This window comes from Triturus cristatus, chromosome 4_1, assembly GCF_964204655.1.
Source record: "Triturus cristatus chromosome 4_1, aTriCri1.1, whole genome shotgun sequence".
Taxonomy (NCBI): Eukaryota; Metazoa; Chordata; class Amphibia; order Caudata; family Salamandridae; genus Triturus; species Triturus cristatus.
The window spans coordinates 940,741,071-940,755,575 of NC_140585.1; the positions used below are offsets into that span (position 1 = coordinate 940,741,071).

At 45.8% G+C, this 14,505-nt stretch overlaps 1 protein-coding gene across 1 annotated transcript in view; it reads right to left on the reverse strand.

Moving 5' to 3' along the window:
• The window catches only part of NUAK1 (NUAK family kinase 1), a 123,693-nt gene that overhangs the window by 38,997 nt on the left and 70,191 nt on the right, over positions 1 to 14,505 (reverse strand). The gene's annotated exons all lie outside the window — the stretch shown is intronic.

Sequence of the window (14,505 nt, forward strand, 5' to 3'; positions counted from 1 at the left end):
CATTGCACCCAAATGATGGCCGATATATAAATATCCCACGAAGACCCATCCTTTCAAAAAGCAGAATGCCTAAAAATCCAACAGCGAACAATAAAAAATAAAATACAGGTCACAAGTCCAGGTACAAATAATAAATACTATTGAAATAATGCCAAAAATAAACTAGACCCCTGTGGAAGAAAATATAGAATACCACAATATTTTGCCAGTAAATTAAAAAAAAAAAACAGCTTCCCCTCTCGAGTCTAAATGTCAACTGAGCATCCTCGCGGTGCAGGCAGTGAGTGTCGCCGAGTTAAGCGCAGGGACCCCCCCTCCCCGTCGGCAGTGTTGGAAAGACGACGCCAGGGGCCCGAGTCTATCACCCCTCCCCCAGTTCCTCTGTAGCACAGGAGGTCAGGCGGGCTTTGGACTGCAGTCATAATAATTTCGCACCCTTACAGACCGAAATGAAAACGAACGAAACAGGCTATCTTTCACCGCGAAGAGTGAGAATGATTCTTTCACTCCAGCATGTCGGATTCAGGACGGGTTATTTGAAATAAGCGAGCATGTGCGGTGTGTCGATGGGAAGGTGGCACCCGCCAGAGAAGACGGACCCGGATACAAGCTCAGGCCGGAGGGGAGATAGCCGTTTTCAAGCTGCGGCACCAAGTCCGGGCCCCGTGATTTGGAAGGGAGCATGGATAAAAGAGTGAGATGTTGATGGTATAGAAGGCTCGAGACAGCAGGGTGAGTGACTAACGGGATGGAAAACCCACGAGAAGAGTGAGGCATCGAGGGAATGAAAAGGGCAAGAAAAAAGGGTTGGAGACCCGACAGCAGGGGGAGAGGACGCCAGGAACACCGACGCCTTTCTCCGAGGCACAGCAAAAATGCCTCGGAGAAACGCAGGGTCCTTTTCGGATTCGGGGGCGTGTTTTGCTGTTGTCTCCTCCCTGAGACTTTTCGCAAAAAACACGCCCCCCGATCCGAAAAGGATGGGGCATGATTGGAGTGACGGGACCTCTTCTCCAATGGCTGGCCAGCATTTACGAGGCCAGCCAATGGAGAACAGGGCAGAAGAGGGGCGGGTTCAAGCCCCTCTTCTCCCAAGTCATTAAATCTCCGGACTTCCGGTCTGCCGACCGGATGGTCCCGAGACCTAAAAATAAGTAAGAACTGGCAATGCCAACAGGCTTAATATTGTCTGACAGTCTTTTAGTGTTGCCAATGCTTTAGTATTGTTATCATTTTGCTAAAACATTGTTTGGGGGTGCTTCCAGGCCCTCGCCAATGAAAAAAAAGAAAAACATTTGCCAAAAGAAAAATATTTAGAGGTATCAAAAAGGACACTGCAGTCCTGGTCCGTGGTGCTGAGCTACTTTGTGTGCGGATGTGCTCCCTGGAAAGAGCAGAATTCTGTTCCTCACAGTGAAAGGCTGACCCACTGCCCCACACTATATGCTGTAGTGGGAGGAAATAAAATGTAAATGCCACAACAAGAGACCAATGGATGAAGAAGACGGGAAGAAAGCCCCTAAAATTTTTTTTTTAAAAACCACAAATAAAAATACAAAAAATTTTACTACACCCAGAAGGACTTGGCTAACGGGAGACCTAAAATAATAAGCAAATAGAAATATACAATTATGTACAAGGATACTTAGCTTTTAAACATCCTAGTTACATCACAGCAAATCTTACTTACGCTTCACATTAGGTCATAAATGTAAAATTATATTAAGTCTCGGAAAAGTTAAGGCTAATCTAGGGAAAGAGTTTTAATTGCTTCTTGGAGAGGTCACAGTTGGGCCACAACAAATAAAATTATTTCTGACTGGACGTATTGCCTGAACAAGTACTTCCTTTATTTAGGTTGACTCTGTAACGTCTGAAATAGCATCATGCAGTAAAACATGAACATGCCTCAAAACATCTTTGACGGGGATCTCCAGCTAATTTACATTTCTTGGCTGAATTCCCTACTTCCTTAAAATTCAAAAACCTATTGTGCCCAGAGAGGCCTCTTGCTTTGTGAAAAAAAGTTTTTTAGGCGTCACCTGCACAGTACTTGCACTGTGCTTGTGAAATCTATTGTATTCAATATAAGGATTAACAAGCATTGGCATAGCCAATAGGTCTCGCCTTTGGGACCTTATAAGTGTTTAGGCAGAGCTATTGGCTTTGGCAATGTTTTTACGCTATGTCAGCCAAGCGGACAGATATGCCGAATTCGAAAAGAGAGCGTTTGAAGTACCAAACGATTGTAGAGCTTGTTAGTGTGGAATAAAACAATACAGAGATCCTTATGTTTTAAAATAGCCTTATAGCCCGCTGTAGCGGGCTATACCGGCTATTAAAGGCCCGCTGCAGCGTTAAAGGCCCGAGCCGAAGGCGAGGGACTTTAACAAAAGCAGCGGGACTTTAATAGCCGGTATAGCCCGCTACAGCGGGCTATAAGGCTATTAGAACATTCTGCCACTAGAGGGCAGAATGTTCTAACAAATTAAACAAAGGCTTCTCGAAGCTCGAGGAGATTTAAATCCCCTCGAGCTTCGAGAGGCTTTTGTAAAACATTGGAATGTTGCTCTGCGGGCCTTTACCATCCCGTAGAAGCACGGAGCACTCCATTGTCTACAATGGAGTGCTCCACATTCCAATGTTCTAATAAAATATGTGGTGTTTTCAATATATCAACTTTCAAGGCTAAGGGACTGAGACGGTGCTAAGAGCAATGTACATAAAGTTTGGCTGTAGCAAAGTACTGTGTTTTCCTTGTGTAGTTTTTAATATTTTTAATAACCCCCTTTTCACATTTCCAGCACCTGTGTGCACTGTGTTGTGTTTGTTTTAACATATTGCTTTAGCATACACTTTTGTTTGTTACGGTCCTGCAATGCACACTAGGGGGCATTTTGCGAAAACATGTTGCTGAAAACGTGAACTTTACAAAGTATTACTGCTGGCAGGCATGGGAGGGAAGGAAGGATGGACAGGACGGAGAGAAGTGCACACAGAGAGTGAGAGGGGGCGAGAGCGAGACAGAGAGGGAGAAGGAGGAAGTGTTTGGATTGAGGCATATAGTTACACAAAAGCAAAGAGAGTTATTACTACCTGTTCAAGGCTGCGAGAGTCATAGCCTGTGAGCCCAGGGTCACAGAGTAAATACAAGGGAGAGAGCTGTGACCGCACCTTTCTAGTAAGGCTATACTGCAGGGATCAGACCAGTATCGAAGGCAACAAGGAAGGACACCGTTCAGACGTTTATCCGAAGAAGGTACAAAGATAAACAAAACCCTTAGACAGTTTAAGCTTAAATAATACCAAAGGACGCTTATGTTTTCATTTCCAGCTACAGGTTGGAAATGGCATCTATTCTGAGCATTTACTCTACAGCCAAACCGGATGTCAGCATGCCTTTTAGAAACGGAGGCCAAATGTCTCTCTCACACGTACACACACAGTTTCACAGCTTAAGACAACATTGCTTGAAATAGAGGTATTTGACAACATGCACTTTTGGCAACAATAAAGCAGAGAGTTCACCGCAAATGGAGTCGGTGAGGAGTCCATTTAAAAGAGAGAGACGGACGGAGTTTGGGGTGGGAGGAGAGGTGGGGAGATGACTTGCGGTTCAAAAAGTAACACCGGGAGGCGAGCTTTTTGAAAACCAGACTATGCTGCAGCAGCATGCTCCTCACAGTCTAGTTAGGGGAAATTGTGCAGCAATATAAAAATAAAATAATATGTACATATGTAAGAAAAGCTTCTAGAACATGCTGAGAGGTGCAGCATGATTCCGGTTCTGATTGCATCTGATATGGAACACGCCTTGTGGGCGGCAGGGGAGGGGGGCACAGTGTGCGTGATACTCCGGCCTCCCACCCCTTTTCCCCCCCTGCACCGTCCGGTGGTCCAGGACATTCTAACATAACGAATCTTGCGGCATTGAAGGGAGGGGGGCGAGATGAAGCAGCGACTGGGCGATTGGGGGATGGAAGATAAAGCGGCGGTGAGCGATTGCATTTTCTTTAAATTCGGACAAGTTAGTGATGTCAAACATACCTCACAATTCCATCGTCTGGCTTCTTGCTGACCATAGCTATTGTGATCCATTCTAAGTAAGTAAACGCCTATGTTTATTGTAAACCAACTTATTTTCAAGATGGCCACTTCACAATAGAAAGGCCACGCTATCTCCATCAAACCGCATTGAAGTGCAACCACGCCCTGCCTTCGTCCCGCAGCTCTGACCTTGCGCTCCAAAACAGTAGGCGTGTCTGTGCAAGCTGACTAATGGGGGGCCAAAGTGAAAGTGATCGCGGGGGAAAAATGCTACCGCCGGCCACAGCTTGCAGTGCATGTGCGCGAGTGGTGTGTGCGCAGCAGTAATCAAGCCATATGGCGCCTCTGCTCAAGCGCGCGCCCGCGCACATGCACTGCAAGCTGTGGCCGGCGGTAGCATTTTTTGAAGCCCTTACTTAAAGTCTCGCCAGACAATCGCAAGCGCTGGGTCTGGCGAGACCTAAAAAGTGCTTACATCCTGCCCCTTTGCTTTTCATTGGTTCCTATGCTTGCCAATTAAATTTCCTCCATTTTCATTGGGTGTAGCATGCTATTTCCTGTGGATCTCGTGTGCCTGCTCTTATCAGTTTCCGAGGCCCCAGTACTCCTCTTCATCCGCCGAACTTCTTTCTGAGGCTGCTGTCTTGAAGTCGTAACTTACATTTCTTCCACGAGGCTTGAAACACCTCATTCTACAAGCCTCACTTTCAGCTCTTAGCCCTGCCCTCAGAGTCAAAGTGCTTTTTAAGTACAGAACATCAACACAATACTATGCGCGTAGTTCAACTGCCCAAACAACGCGATATCAATGCAATGTAATGAAGACTTTCCCAATGTAGAAAAATGGCCACCGATGCGTGCTTTAAAGTAGCTTTTTAAATAAATCTGGGATTGTATGATGAACATGCTACAAGTCACAGCTTGCAGCCCTCGCCTAAAAAACGTTGTGTAGGGATTCTTTCTCGTTCCATATCATCAGCTCTTCCCTTGCAGCAATTATGGACTGGTTGGCATCACGAGGGGTCCGTACTCGGATCTGCCTGTGCTACGCATGCTAACACGATCAGTTAAGCTTCCTCCTGCTGCCCACTAGCGCAAGACACATAGTCGACTGTCAGTGGCCATGCTTTGCCTTGCTCCAGTACAGTGGGGCAGTTACTCAAGACCGAAGGAATGAGTATTAAGAAGTAACTAACAAAGGGGCATGCTTTGGTGGCAATATTGTCTTATAGCTGACAAATTAGGTGTTTATGAAACATTTGTTTTGTTGTGGAATATGTGAGCTTTGATGCGGACGCACACTTGAAATATGCTACTTTTAGTTGCAGAGTGAGTTAAAGGCTCTTCCTGAAATCTGTTGATCCAAGCCACAAATTCAACGCTGAACCAGGCCAACTCAGCCTTTTATCCCTATGCGGTTGATACATTGAATACTGTAGAAGTGGATAATAGTAACACCAGTGTTTTAGTGGTAAAATCGTAAATCTGTGTTAAGTGGTATATATAGCGAAGCTTCATTTCTGATTTATGCAGTTCCGTGTGTCCATACAGCCACGGGATTTCAAGGGTATTGCTTTTTGTTTATCTGGAAAAAAATCAATTTGTTAGTTATTAATTACGGGAATTTATTCTGCGTGTGGTGGGGGATTTATTGGACTGTTTCAAGTGTTTGCATTCAAGAGGATTACACGCACACATTCTTGGCAGCATTACAAAAAATTGTCACATTTTTAGGCTTGAACAAAAAGCCACAAAAAATAGCTTATTATTAATCACATAGACAAAACTTTATGCATTTTCCAATGCTTGTTATAATGTAGGTGTATGATTTTCTGGGAAGAAAGACAGGTGAAGTGCTCTCTATGCATTGCCCAATGTTGTTTTCGCTTTTTGTTGATTTATCAGTGGTATCAACTCACCATACGAGTTAGGTAGGTGTTGCATATTCTGATGCCTTTTAGACGTTTTTGTCAAGTTTTGCTGAGCTACACCCAAGCATTTTCTTTGCAGTACATGGTCACTCACGGGTACTTGTGCCCCCCCTGCTGCCACTAGTGTGGCCTTGTAGTACTGTTTCCCTGCCTGATGGTTTGGAGGTAGGAGCTTACATGTATGAGTGGGGTGCATCCCATATGATATGTAGGAGCCAGAGACGTCCTCTGATCATTTTCAGGAAACTTGAGACATGATTTATGCATGCAGAGGTACACAAGGATCAGGACTATTTGTTGCGCAGTGCCCATTTAAGAATAGCACGCAAAATGACTTCACAATCCATCACACACGCAGTTGTAGGGAGAGGGCTCAGCTTTGTTGTCTACTGGCCTGGTGATTCGCTCAGGGAAAGAGTCCAAGCGCCACACACAATGCGATCAGCTCTGCTGGTGCTTATTTTAAGGTGGTTCTTGGTTCTCCAGTTGTTGACTGCCAGAAAACAAGATCCTAGCACACATGCATCTGAGTCAGATGGCTGTTTCAGTTTCAGACTGATTCCACTGACGCCTGCATTTTTGTATCATGTAAAGGCAAAGGGCAGGACAAAGGCCATGGAGTATAATTTGGAGAGTGGTAATAATGAAACCGCAAGAAGATCAGGCAAAGAGATTAAAATAAAGGGCTGCGTACTAATCATGATCCCGGTGACAAGGTTTGTATGCTTTAATAGTAGGGTAATATAAGCATACCGTGGCAGCAACTCCCTCAGCCTCAAACACAAATAACATTCATTAGGGGCGGGGGGTGGTGGATTCTGAGTGAACCTTACAGAATTGCGGGGATGTACTGGGGACACTACTGGTGGGCGGGTGTTGTGTATGTGTGTGTGTGTGTGTGCTAACAATGCCTAGCCTTCCACAGACATCAAACACTGTAACACATTGCAGTAGACAGCGGGGAGTATTAATATGAACAACTAAATAAAGTGGGTTCCAAAGAATATTTTGACTTCAATGAGCAACAGAAATATGCAAAAACATGCGTCACGCTTCCCTTTCCTCCTTCTTTAAACACTCACATCCTGACCTTTTCATCTCTTTTCAAATTGGTCTTCTCCCTTCTGCCCTCCTATTCATTGTACATAATGTGGACTCTCTTGCATGTGCACACACTCCCCAGGGGAAGACCTCGGTGCTGTTGGTTTAAGAGATGTGGACATGCTCTTGCACTGAAGGGGTTTGAATTCTTCTCATACTTGATCTCTATCAGGGTAATAGCTTAATTCAGCTCCAGCATGTCGGCATTTCTTCCATTAGTTGTCTTTCCGTCAAGAGGGCTTATGTTTACTTTCCTAACAGACCGAACAGAAGGGCCCGCCTCGGGCTCCTGAGTGCTCTGCTACTAAAGGTCAGGCCCTCAAGAGAACCAGGCAGCTGGGATTTAATTTTAGGCGCAACTGATGGATAAACCTTCCCTCCTCAAACAAAAATCAGCCAATTACAAATCAGTGAACTCGGAACATTAAAGGTAATGCTTTTACACACTATCAAAAATGAGGGTCTCCTTACAGGAGGTTTGAGGTAAAACCAAGGCGCATTAATCCTGAGATCTGGCCTTGTCAGGGCGGCCAAAGCAACAGGCGAGGCAGTCAGGGCTCCAGAGCTTAAAGGGAATCCCAATGATTACATGACTTTTTATTAACCTACGTAAGGGTGGAGATGTCTGGGACCAAAGAGCTTTCTTTTTTGTTTTTTCTTTTCAGATTCAAAAAGCATTAAAAAACAACCCTTTGATCTTAGTTTTTATTAAATATGTGCTTTTTTCAACTGCATGGGAAAACAGAGCCTCAGCTTGTGAGGCTTCTATGCATCATGCCTCTAAGCAATGTTGGTGGTTGCAATAGGTTTTTCCCCAGACAAAAAGGGGCCGAGACTACTATCACAATGCCTGCCTCACAAGACGGCAATGACAACCGATTGTTTTATAGCGTACAAATGACTAAATACAAAGAAAGCCAAGAGGTGTGGCACAGAAAAGTTAAATTAATTTTATTTAATTTTTCTTTTTGTGCTAATTACACGATGGGCCACCTGGATAAATGCCTCATACAGAATCCAACTGCGTCAGCCTCTTAGGGCTTGATTACAAGTTTGAGGTGCGGTGGCAGTAGGGGACAGCCGCACCAGCGGTCCGACCGCCGCATTACGAGTACAGCTGTCGGACCGCTTTGGGACTGCCGCAACTGCCATGGATCCGCGACCCCTGGCAGTGGCGTGGCAGGCTGGGGAAGCAATATGCATGATGGTGCCACCGCGGCACTGCCGTGCATATTACGAGTTTCCCCACTGCCAGCCATTTCATGCAGGTGAGCATGCCATGAAAAGCCTGGCAGTGGGGAAACAAAGGGCCCCCAACAGGGCCCCCTGTTACCTCTGTGCATGGGGGTGCATGCAGGGGGCACAAAATGTGCCCCCCTGTGTGCATGCACCCCTGCTCCAGCATGGCATGGATTGCTCAGTCCATGTCATGCAAGCTGGAACATGCATTGGTGGTCCCGCGGCGATGCAGTTCGAAGGCTTATTTATGAGCCTTTAAACTGCACCGCTGAGGGACCGCCACGCAGCCCACCTGCCAGACCACAAAAATACTTGTAATCTGATGGGCGGGCGGCGGTTGACCTTGGCAGTCCTGCTCCAGGACCGCCAAAGTCGTAATCGGGCCCTTAGACAGGAAAGGATACTGGAAGCATATCTGGCCAGCATCTTGAAGAGCGCAGTGCAATGACAAAGGTTTAGTCAACAAGTGAGAAGGCAAGAGATGCATGTGGCGCTTCACAGAGAAGATGTGAACAAGCAATCCTTCCACCCTGCACTGTGCGACGAACTCTGCTATAGCCAGAGGAAAACAACCTTCAGTGGAGCGGAGGGACTAAATGAATGCATCTAGTTGGTGTGCGTGTCTCCTTGCAAGGACTGAGAAACTACTTCTGCTACTGACCGCACTGGCTGTATGCACAGTGAGGTACTACTTTGCCACATCACTAATGCCGTAACGTAAAGGAGAAGACACAGGTCAGGCATCCTCGAAATGCCATGGACCTGTATTAATCACATGAGCTCACACAATAGACACCCAAAGCTGTCTTTAGCCAGATGATAAAAACTACAAGAGTTTCAATCAGTAGACCTGCCATTGAACAGCAAATGGACATTATGAACCGGTGAATGAGTCTTTCTTGCAAATAACACTTCCAAAACAGGAATGGTACTTTGGAGATCACAGAACATTAAAGCAAAGTGTGCCAGAAAGTTCACGAATCATCTGGTGCTGGGCAACGCAAGCAGACGCAAAGCAATACCACCACCGCAAGAAACAAAAAACGAAATCAATGGTGATAGCTTACTGCAGCATTGCCAAAGAGAAGGATTATAATACAATATATACAGAGCACAAAAAGCGAATAAACATTGCTTAGGAGTGCAACACAATACAGCAAGATCAACAGTGTGGATGTAGTCAGCTGCAAGGAGCACAAAAACACAACCAGTTAAGTAAAGTTGCGATTAAATCAAAAACAAAGAATGGCAACAGGCACGAGTAGTCAAAACAACCACTGAAGTCAGCATCACATAGCATAGAAGTGTCCACAGGCATGATCACGTCTGTAGCTGTTCACCTATTACTAAGACTACAAAAAGGTGCATGACATGAACAGCCCAACAATGTACAATTCAATAGTAACTGACCACAGAATTAGGTAAACTGTCCAACTGTATCCCGATTAGCTTCAGGGAGAGTACAGACATGTTTTCGATGACTGTTGACTGCCTTTAGTGAATGGAGTTAATGCGTTTTCAATCTGGGAAGTACCCGTTTCAATGTCTTACTTTATATGCGGTGTCCTCTTACAAAAAGTAAGGTCAAGGGCACTAAAAGGCAAAATCCCCTACTATTTAGGCTCGACACTCAGAACTGATGAGAAGGGGAGACTATATGCAGGCTACTGTATACAAAATGTAGAGCTACAGGAAATAAAGGTGTTGCGTGCCCGGTCAGTTGATTTCTTTCCCGCTCTTTAATATTATTTTCATGGTTTCTAGAGTTTATTGCTCCAATGAGTGAGGGGGTCACTATCACTCAAGACTACTGGGAGTGAACGAGGACTCCATATTGAATGAGGTACCCCTCCACGTAAGATAAGGAACAGACACAATAGACGACGTGTTGTGATGGGACAAGGGGGTGCTTTAGACGCCCCTGTCATGTATCACTATCCTGGGTGTCTGAGGGAGGAAGGGGAGTGATATCGGAGCATGAAGTCAACAAGTCATACAGCGCTCTTAAACTGCTGATTGGTCAATCAGAGCCCATGGAAGCCAATTTCTAGAAGGCAGGGTAAAGCACAGCATGTGAATCTAGAAGAGATGTCATGCTGTAAAACACTTATTTGGAGGGGGTGAGCAATAAACGAAAGACTAGTCTCAACAGTCTTCGCGCATACGAAGTAAGGCATGGGATTCTATCAGAAATAACCTAGGAGGTGGCACGGCGGGGCACTTTAAGTACACCAATGATCATTATGTGCTTGCGGATGGTGTGTATTTATGTGGGTATGGGGTATATGCATAGCATGACCAACACCAAAAGCAGAAGAGTGCAGTACAATGGCAAAGGTACGCTCGACAAGTGACTGGAGTGGTAGTTGGGTTGTGGGAGAGACAATGACGACAACCGCAAGAGGGTCGCGTCCCATGCATCCTTTCGTGACGTAGTATTTTAGCAGTATTTTGTGATACTGTTGGATGCTATATCAGACACTTCTCTGCCTTTGCTGGGATTTTTAAAGTGCATCTTAATTGTCTCTATATGCATATTACTAGCGGTGCATTATATCAGAGTGGCAATGACGACACACCATTGGCTGGATTGGATTAACAATGTAAAATATAGATACTAAAAAGGTGACAGACCAAGAAAACTCAACAGAGCTGTGGTATTCAATCGAATATCTAGAGGGTGTGAAGATGACAGACGAATAGTTTTGTTGCTTAACATCAACCTGAAGCCATGTTGGCTAGTTAAGCACCGAAGCATCCCCAGGAGTTGTGTCCTCGTTTAATGGCTTCCCACACCGGGTCCTGCGGGTTTCCAGAAAATGGCCCCATTACTGCGATGAGATTTACGGCTTGAAATCAGCAGGAAAAGTTCTGGCAACGTTAACTTCGGCCTCTCGGTGCTGTCGAGGGAGACTGAACTCCCCGCCGCACGGACCCCGCTCCATCTGCCCTCTCCAGGCTGTCAGTCACCGTCTTGCTCGGGGAAGGGCGGGTGGGGGCAGAAGGGTGTTGCATCTGGACCAATAACTCAGGTTTACTGCTTCCAGTTAGAGCTGACGGCGAACTCATTCTGATTAGGTCACGAAGGGGGCAGCTGAGCCGGAAGGCGTGTACATGTCTGCTCGAATTTACCAAGCACTAAATTCTAACTTTACGCACGGAGCCGACATATCCAAAGGTCAATCACTTCGAGCCAGCAGGGTCAAAAGGATACTGAAACATAAGCCTCGTTTTAGGAAGAACACAGATTTGTTTGTACCATTAAAGACATCAAAGCTATCGGTTTCTCCTCGCATAAAGTAGACAGTGCCTGGTCGGTCCTTCCAGGTCCAGGTAGGCGCTGTCAGAGGCGGAGACTGCTGGGTCCATCGCCTGTTAGTCTGGGTTCTGGTCAGGCCTACAGACAGCGCCTGACTCAGGTCTTTCAAATAATAATAAAAGCGCAAACATGTATCAAACTTGGGCTTCTAATCCGCACTCTTCAACCACTGGTCCACTTCATCTATTGGCGGTCTTGACCCGAGAGTGACGTCACTGTGCCTGATCGTATGTACACTGCCGCATGAAAAAGGGCACTTCAGCGTTAAGGCTGCTGAGCTTGAGCTGCTGGAAGACTACTTTTTTCTTATATATATTTTTAAGCATACTGCATCTGTCTGCAAACAATAATAAATAAAGCAAGCATTGGCAAATCCAAGAAGTCTCGCTTTGTGACCTGCTGGCTTTGCAATCTGTATTTAACCTTGCTGTACAGTATTCTGATACTGTGCAGCATGGGAAACAAAAAAAAAAAAAAAAAAACAACTAAAAAACTGATGCAACGGTCTCATCATTATGATGGCAGGTGCACCCGCTTATAAAAAGATGCAAGTGTTTTTCTTTTTTCATTACTAATTTGGATCACCAAATAAAATTAAAAAAATATGTAGCAAAAAAGCGTTTTCTTTTTTAAAGTGTGGGGAGCAACACAGTGGGTGTGTGTGGGGGGTGCATCACGGAAGGCCGGGGTGAAGGGAAGCAACACAGAGGGTGCTGGTGAGGGCAGGGGTGGGGCGGAGAAGCAAAAGGTGAAAGAAAAGGTTGGAAGGGTGGGGAGGAGAAACAATGGACGAGAGAAGGAAGGCATGTGTGAGGAATGCAACATGAAGGGCAGAGAATAGAAGCAACGGGTGAGTCAGCAATGTTGAGCAGGTGGAGAAGCACACAAATGAGAAAGCAATGGAGGGGTGGCACTAGAGCACGTGCAACATGGGACAGGGGGAAGCACACGGGTAACAATGAGCAACATGGAGGGCAGGGGGAGAGATTAGCCTAGAGAGACAGCAGGAAAACACATGTACACTTGTGGAGTGCTTACCCGAAAGTAAAAAGTAGTGATTGAAAAGCAAGCACTGGAATCACAGAAGCCAGCCAATCAAGCAATGGTAAATAAGCTACAGTCCATGGGAGGGAAAAACTCAAGATTGAGAAGCTGGGACAAAAATAGGAAGGAGGTAAATGAGAATGACGGGGAAAGCCAACCAATGGAAAGCAACAAGCAGGCTCAGAGCCAGTTTATGCCCTTGGTAAGCTCACAATATGTCTCAAAACAGACAGCATATGCACTGTCTAGTTAGCTTGACCTAAAAACACGATTGCATTGATGCCAAGGCCAGACCTATTGGCTTTGCCAGTGCTTGGTTAGTTTCTGGCATCTTGGCCACAAGCAGGCAGAGCGGAGCCTAGAAGGTGCAGTAGAGGGTAGAGACCCTTGACAAAAAGGTTCGACTACAAGACCAGCCCTCATACCTCCTGCTTCCGCGGGGCCAGATTTTCCCAATTCTTGGGTCGGCATACAAGCATGGTAGTGAACAACACCGTACTGAAGCAGGTATTCTCTTGGTTATTTAGAAACTGAACTGTTTCCCCAGTCGTACACTGTCCATCTCACGCTGGACACATGCAGTTACACACACGTTTTACAGTACCCTCTTGTTATGTTACAAGACTATGCATAGCACAGATTGGCGGACTTGAACTGAGGACATTGGACCATTCCTAAACACATGCAGACAGGCCGGCCTGGGGAACCAAAAGGAGAATTATGTATTGATATGTTTGCAGTCCCGGTGCTTGTATTGGCAAACCCTTCCAAAAAGATTTTAAAGCTCAAATTAGCCAAGCAATATATTGGTGTGGTTTCATAGTGTGAAAGGCTTAAACAGAATTCCGCCTCCATTGAAGTTGAGAGCCTAAAGCCAGTTTGTGGTAAAGCCACAAAGTCTCAGTTGTCAACACTGGTGTATCAAGGATTTTTAGGTCCCCAGGCAACACATATTTGTGAGCCCCCCGTTCTTAATTGTACTGCCCATTTTCTGCAAATTTAAGCCCGCATGATACCAAACTTTTAGAAACGGGGTTCACACAGAAACAGTTGAAATATTTCTTTCCAAGGCCCCTCACAAATCCCTAAAAAGCCACTTGGCAAAGCGAGAGCTATTTAGAGGTAGAGGTAGGCAGAGAGGAGAGAGACTGAGATATGGAAACAGACAATGGTAAGCTATAAAAAGAGGAAGTTTACTCTTTAGGGGGGCCCTTGTAAGGTGGCGGCTCTGGGCAATTACCAACTTTGCCCATGCTTCAAAACGCAGGTCTGTCTAGAGAGTGTGTATTACCACATATGGACTGAGTGAGCTGCTGCGAGGCTCTGGGAGGCTCAGAGAGCCAGTGCCATGAAAGTGAAGTAGGTGAGCTGGTGCATGGGTGTGCGACTGTGCTAGACCACCATATACAGCAGCTGGTCATGCAGATAAAGCAGTCATAAGTAAGGTAGAGCTGCAGACGGGGACACACTTAGGGTGGCCGGACGTATGAGAAATACAGTGCCAAACAGTTGGCAGTGTTTATGTACAGGCTAAAACATAATACAGTAGAAACAGGTCTATGAAGCAAAAAAAGGCATAATAAAAAGAGAGAAGGATGATGCTGATGGCAGCTGCGGTATACTTCTCACACAGAAGTCTTTCAATGTGTCATATACAGAGAAGAGAAGAGGGGAGCGGAGCGGAGCAATCATCATACGGTGGGTGGCACAGGACTAGGAGGTAGAGGCCGCACCGTGGAGGCTGAACCATGGCCAGGTGTCAGCACGGAGGATGGTGCCCCTTGACTGCCTCTGGATTCTTCCATGGGAGACACCTGAGGTGCT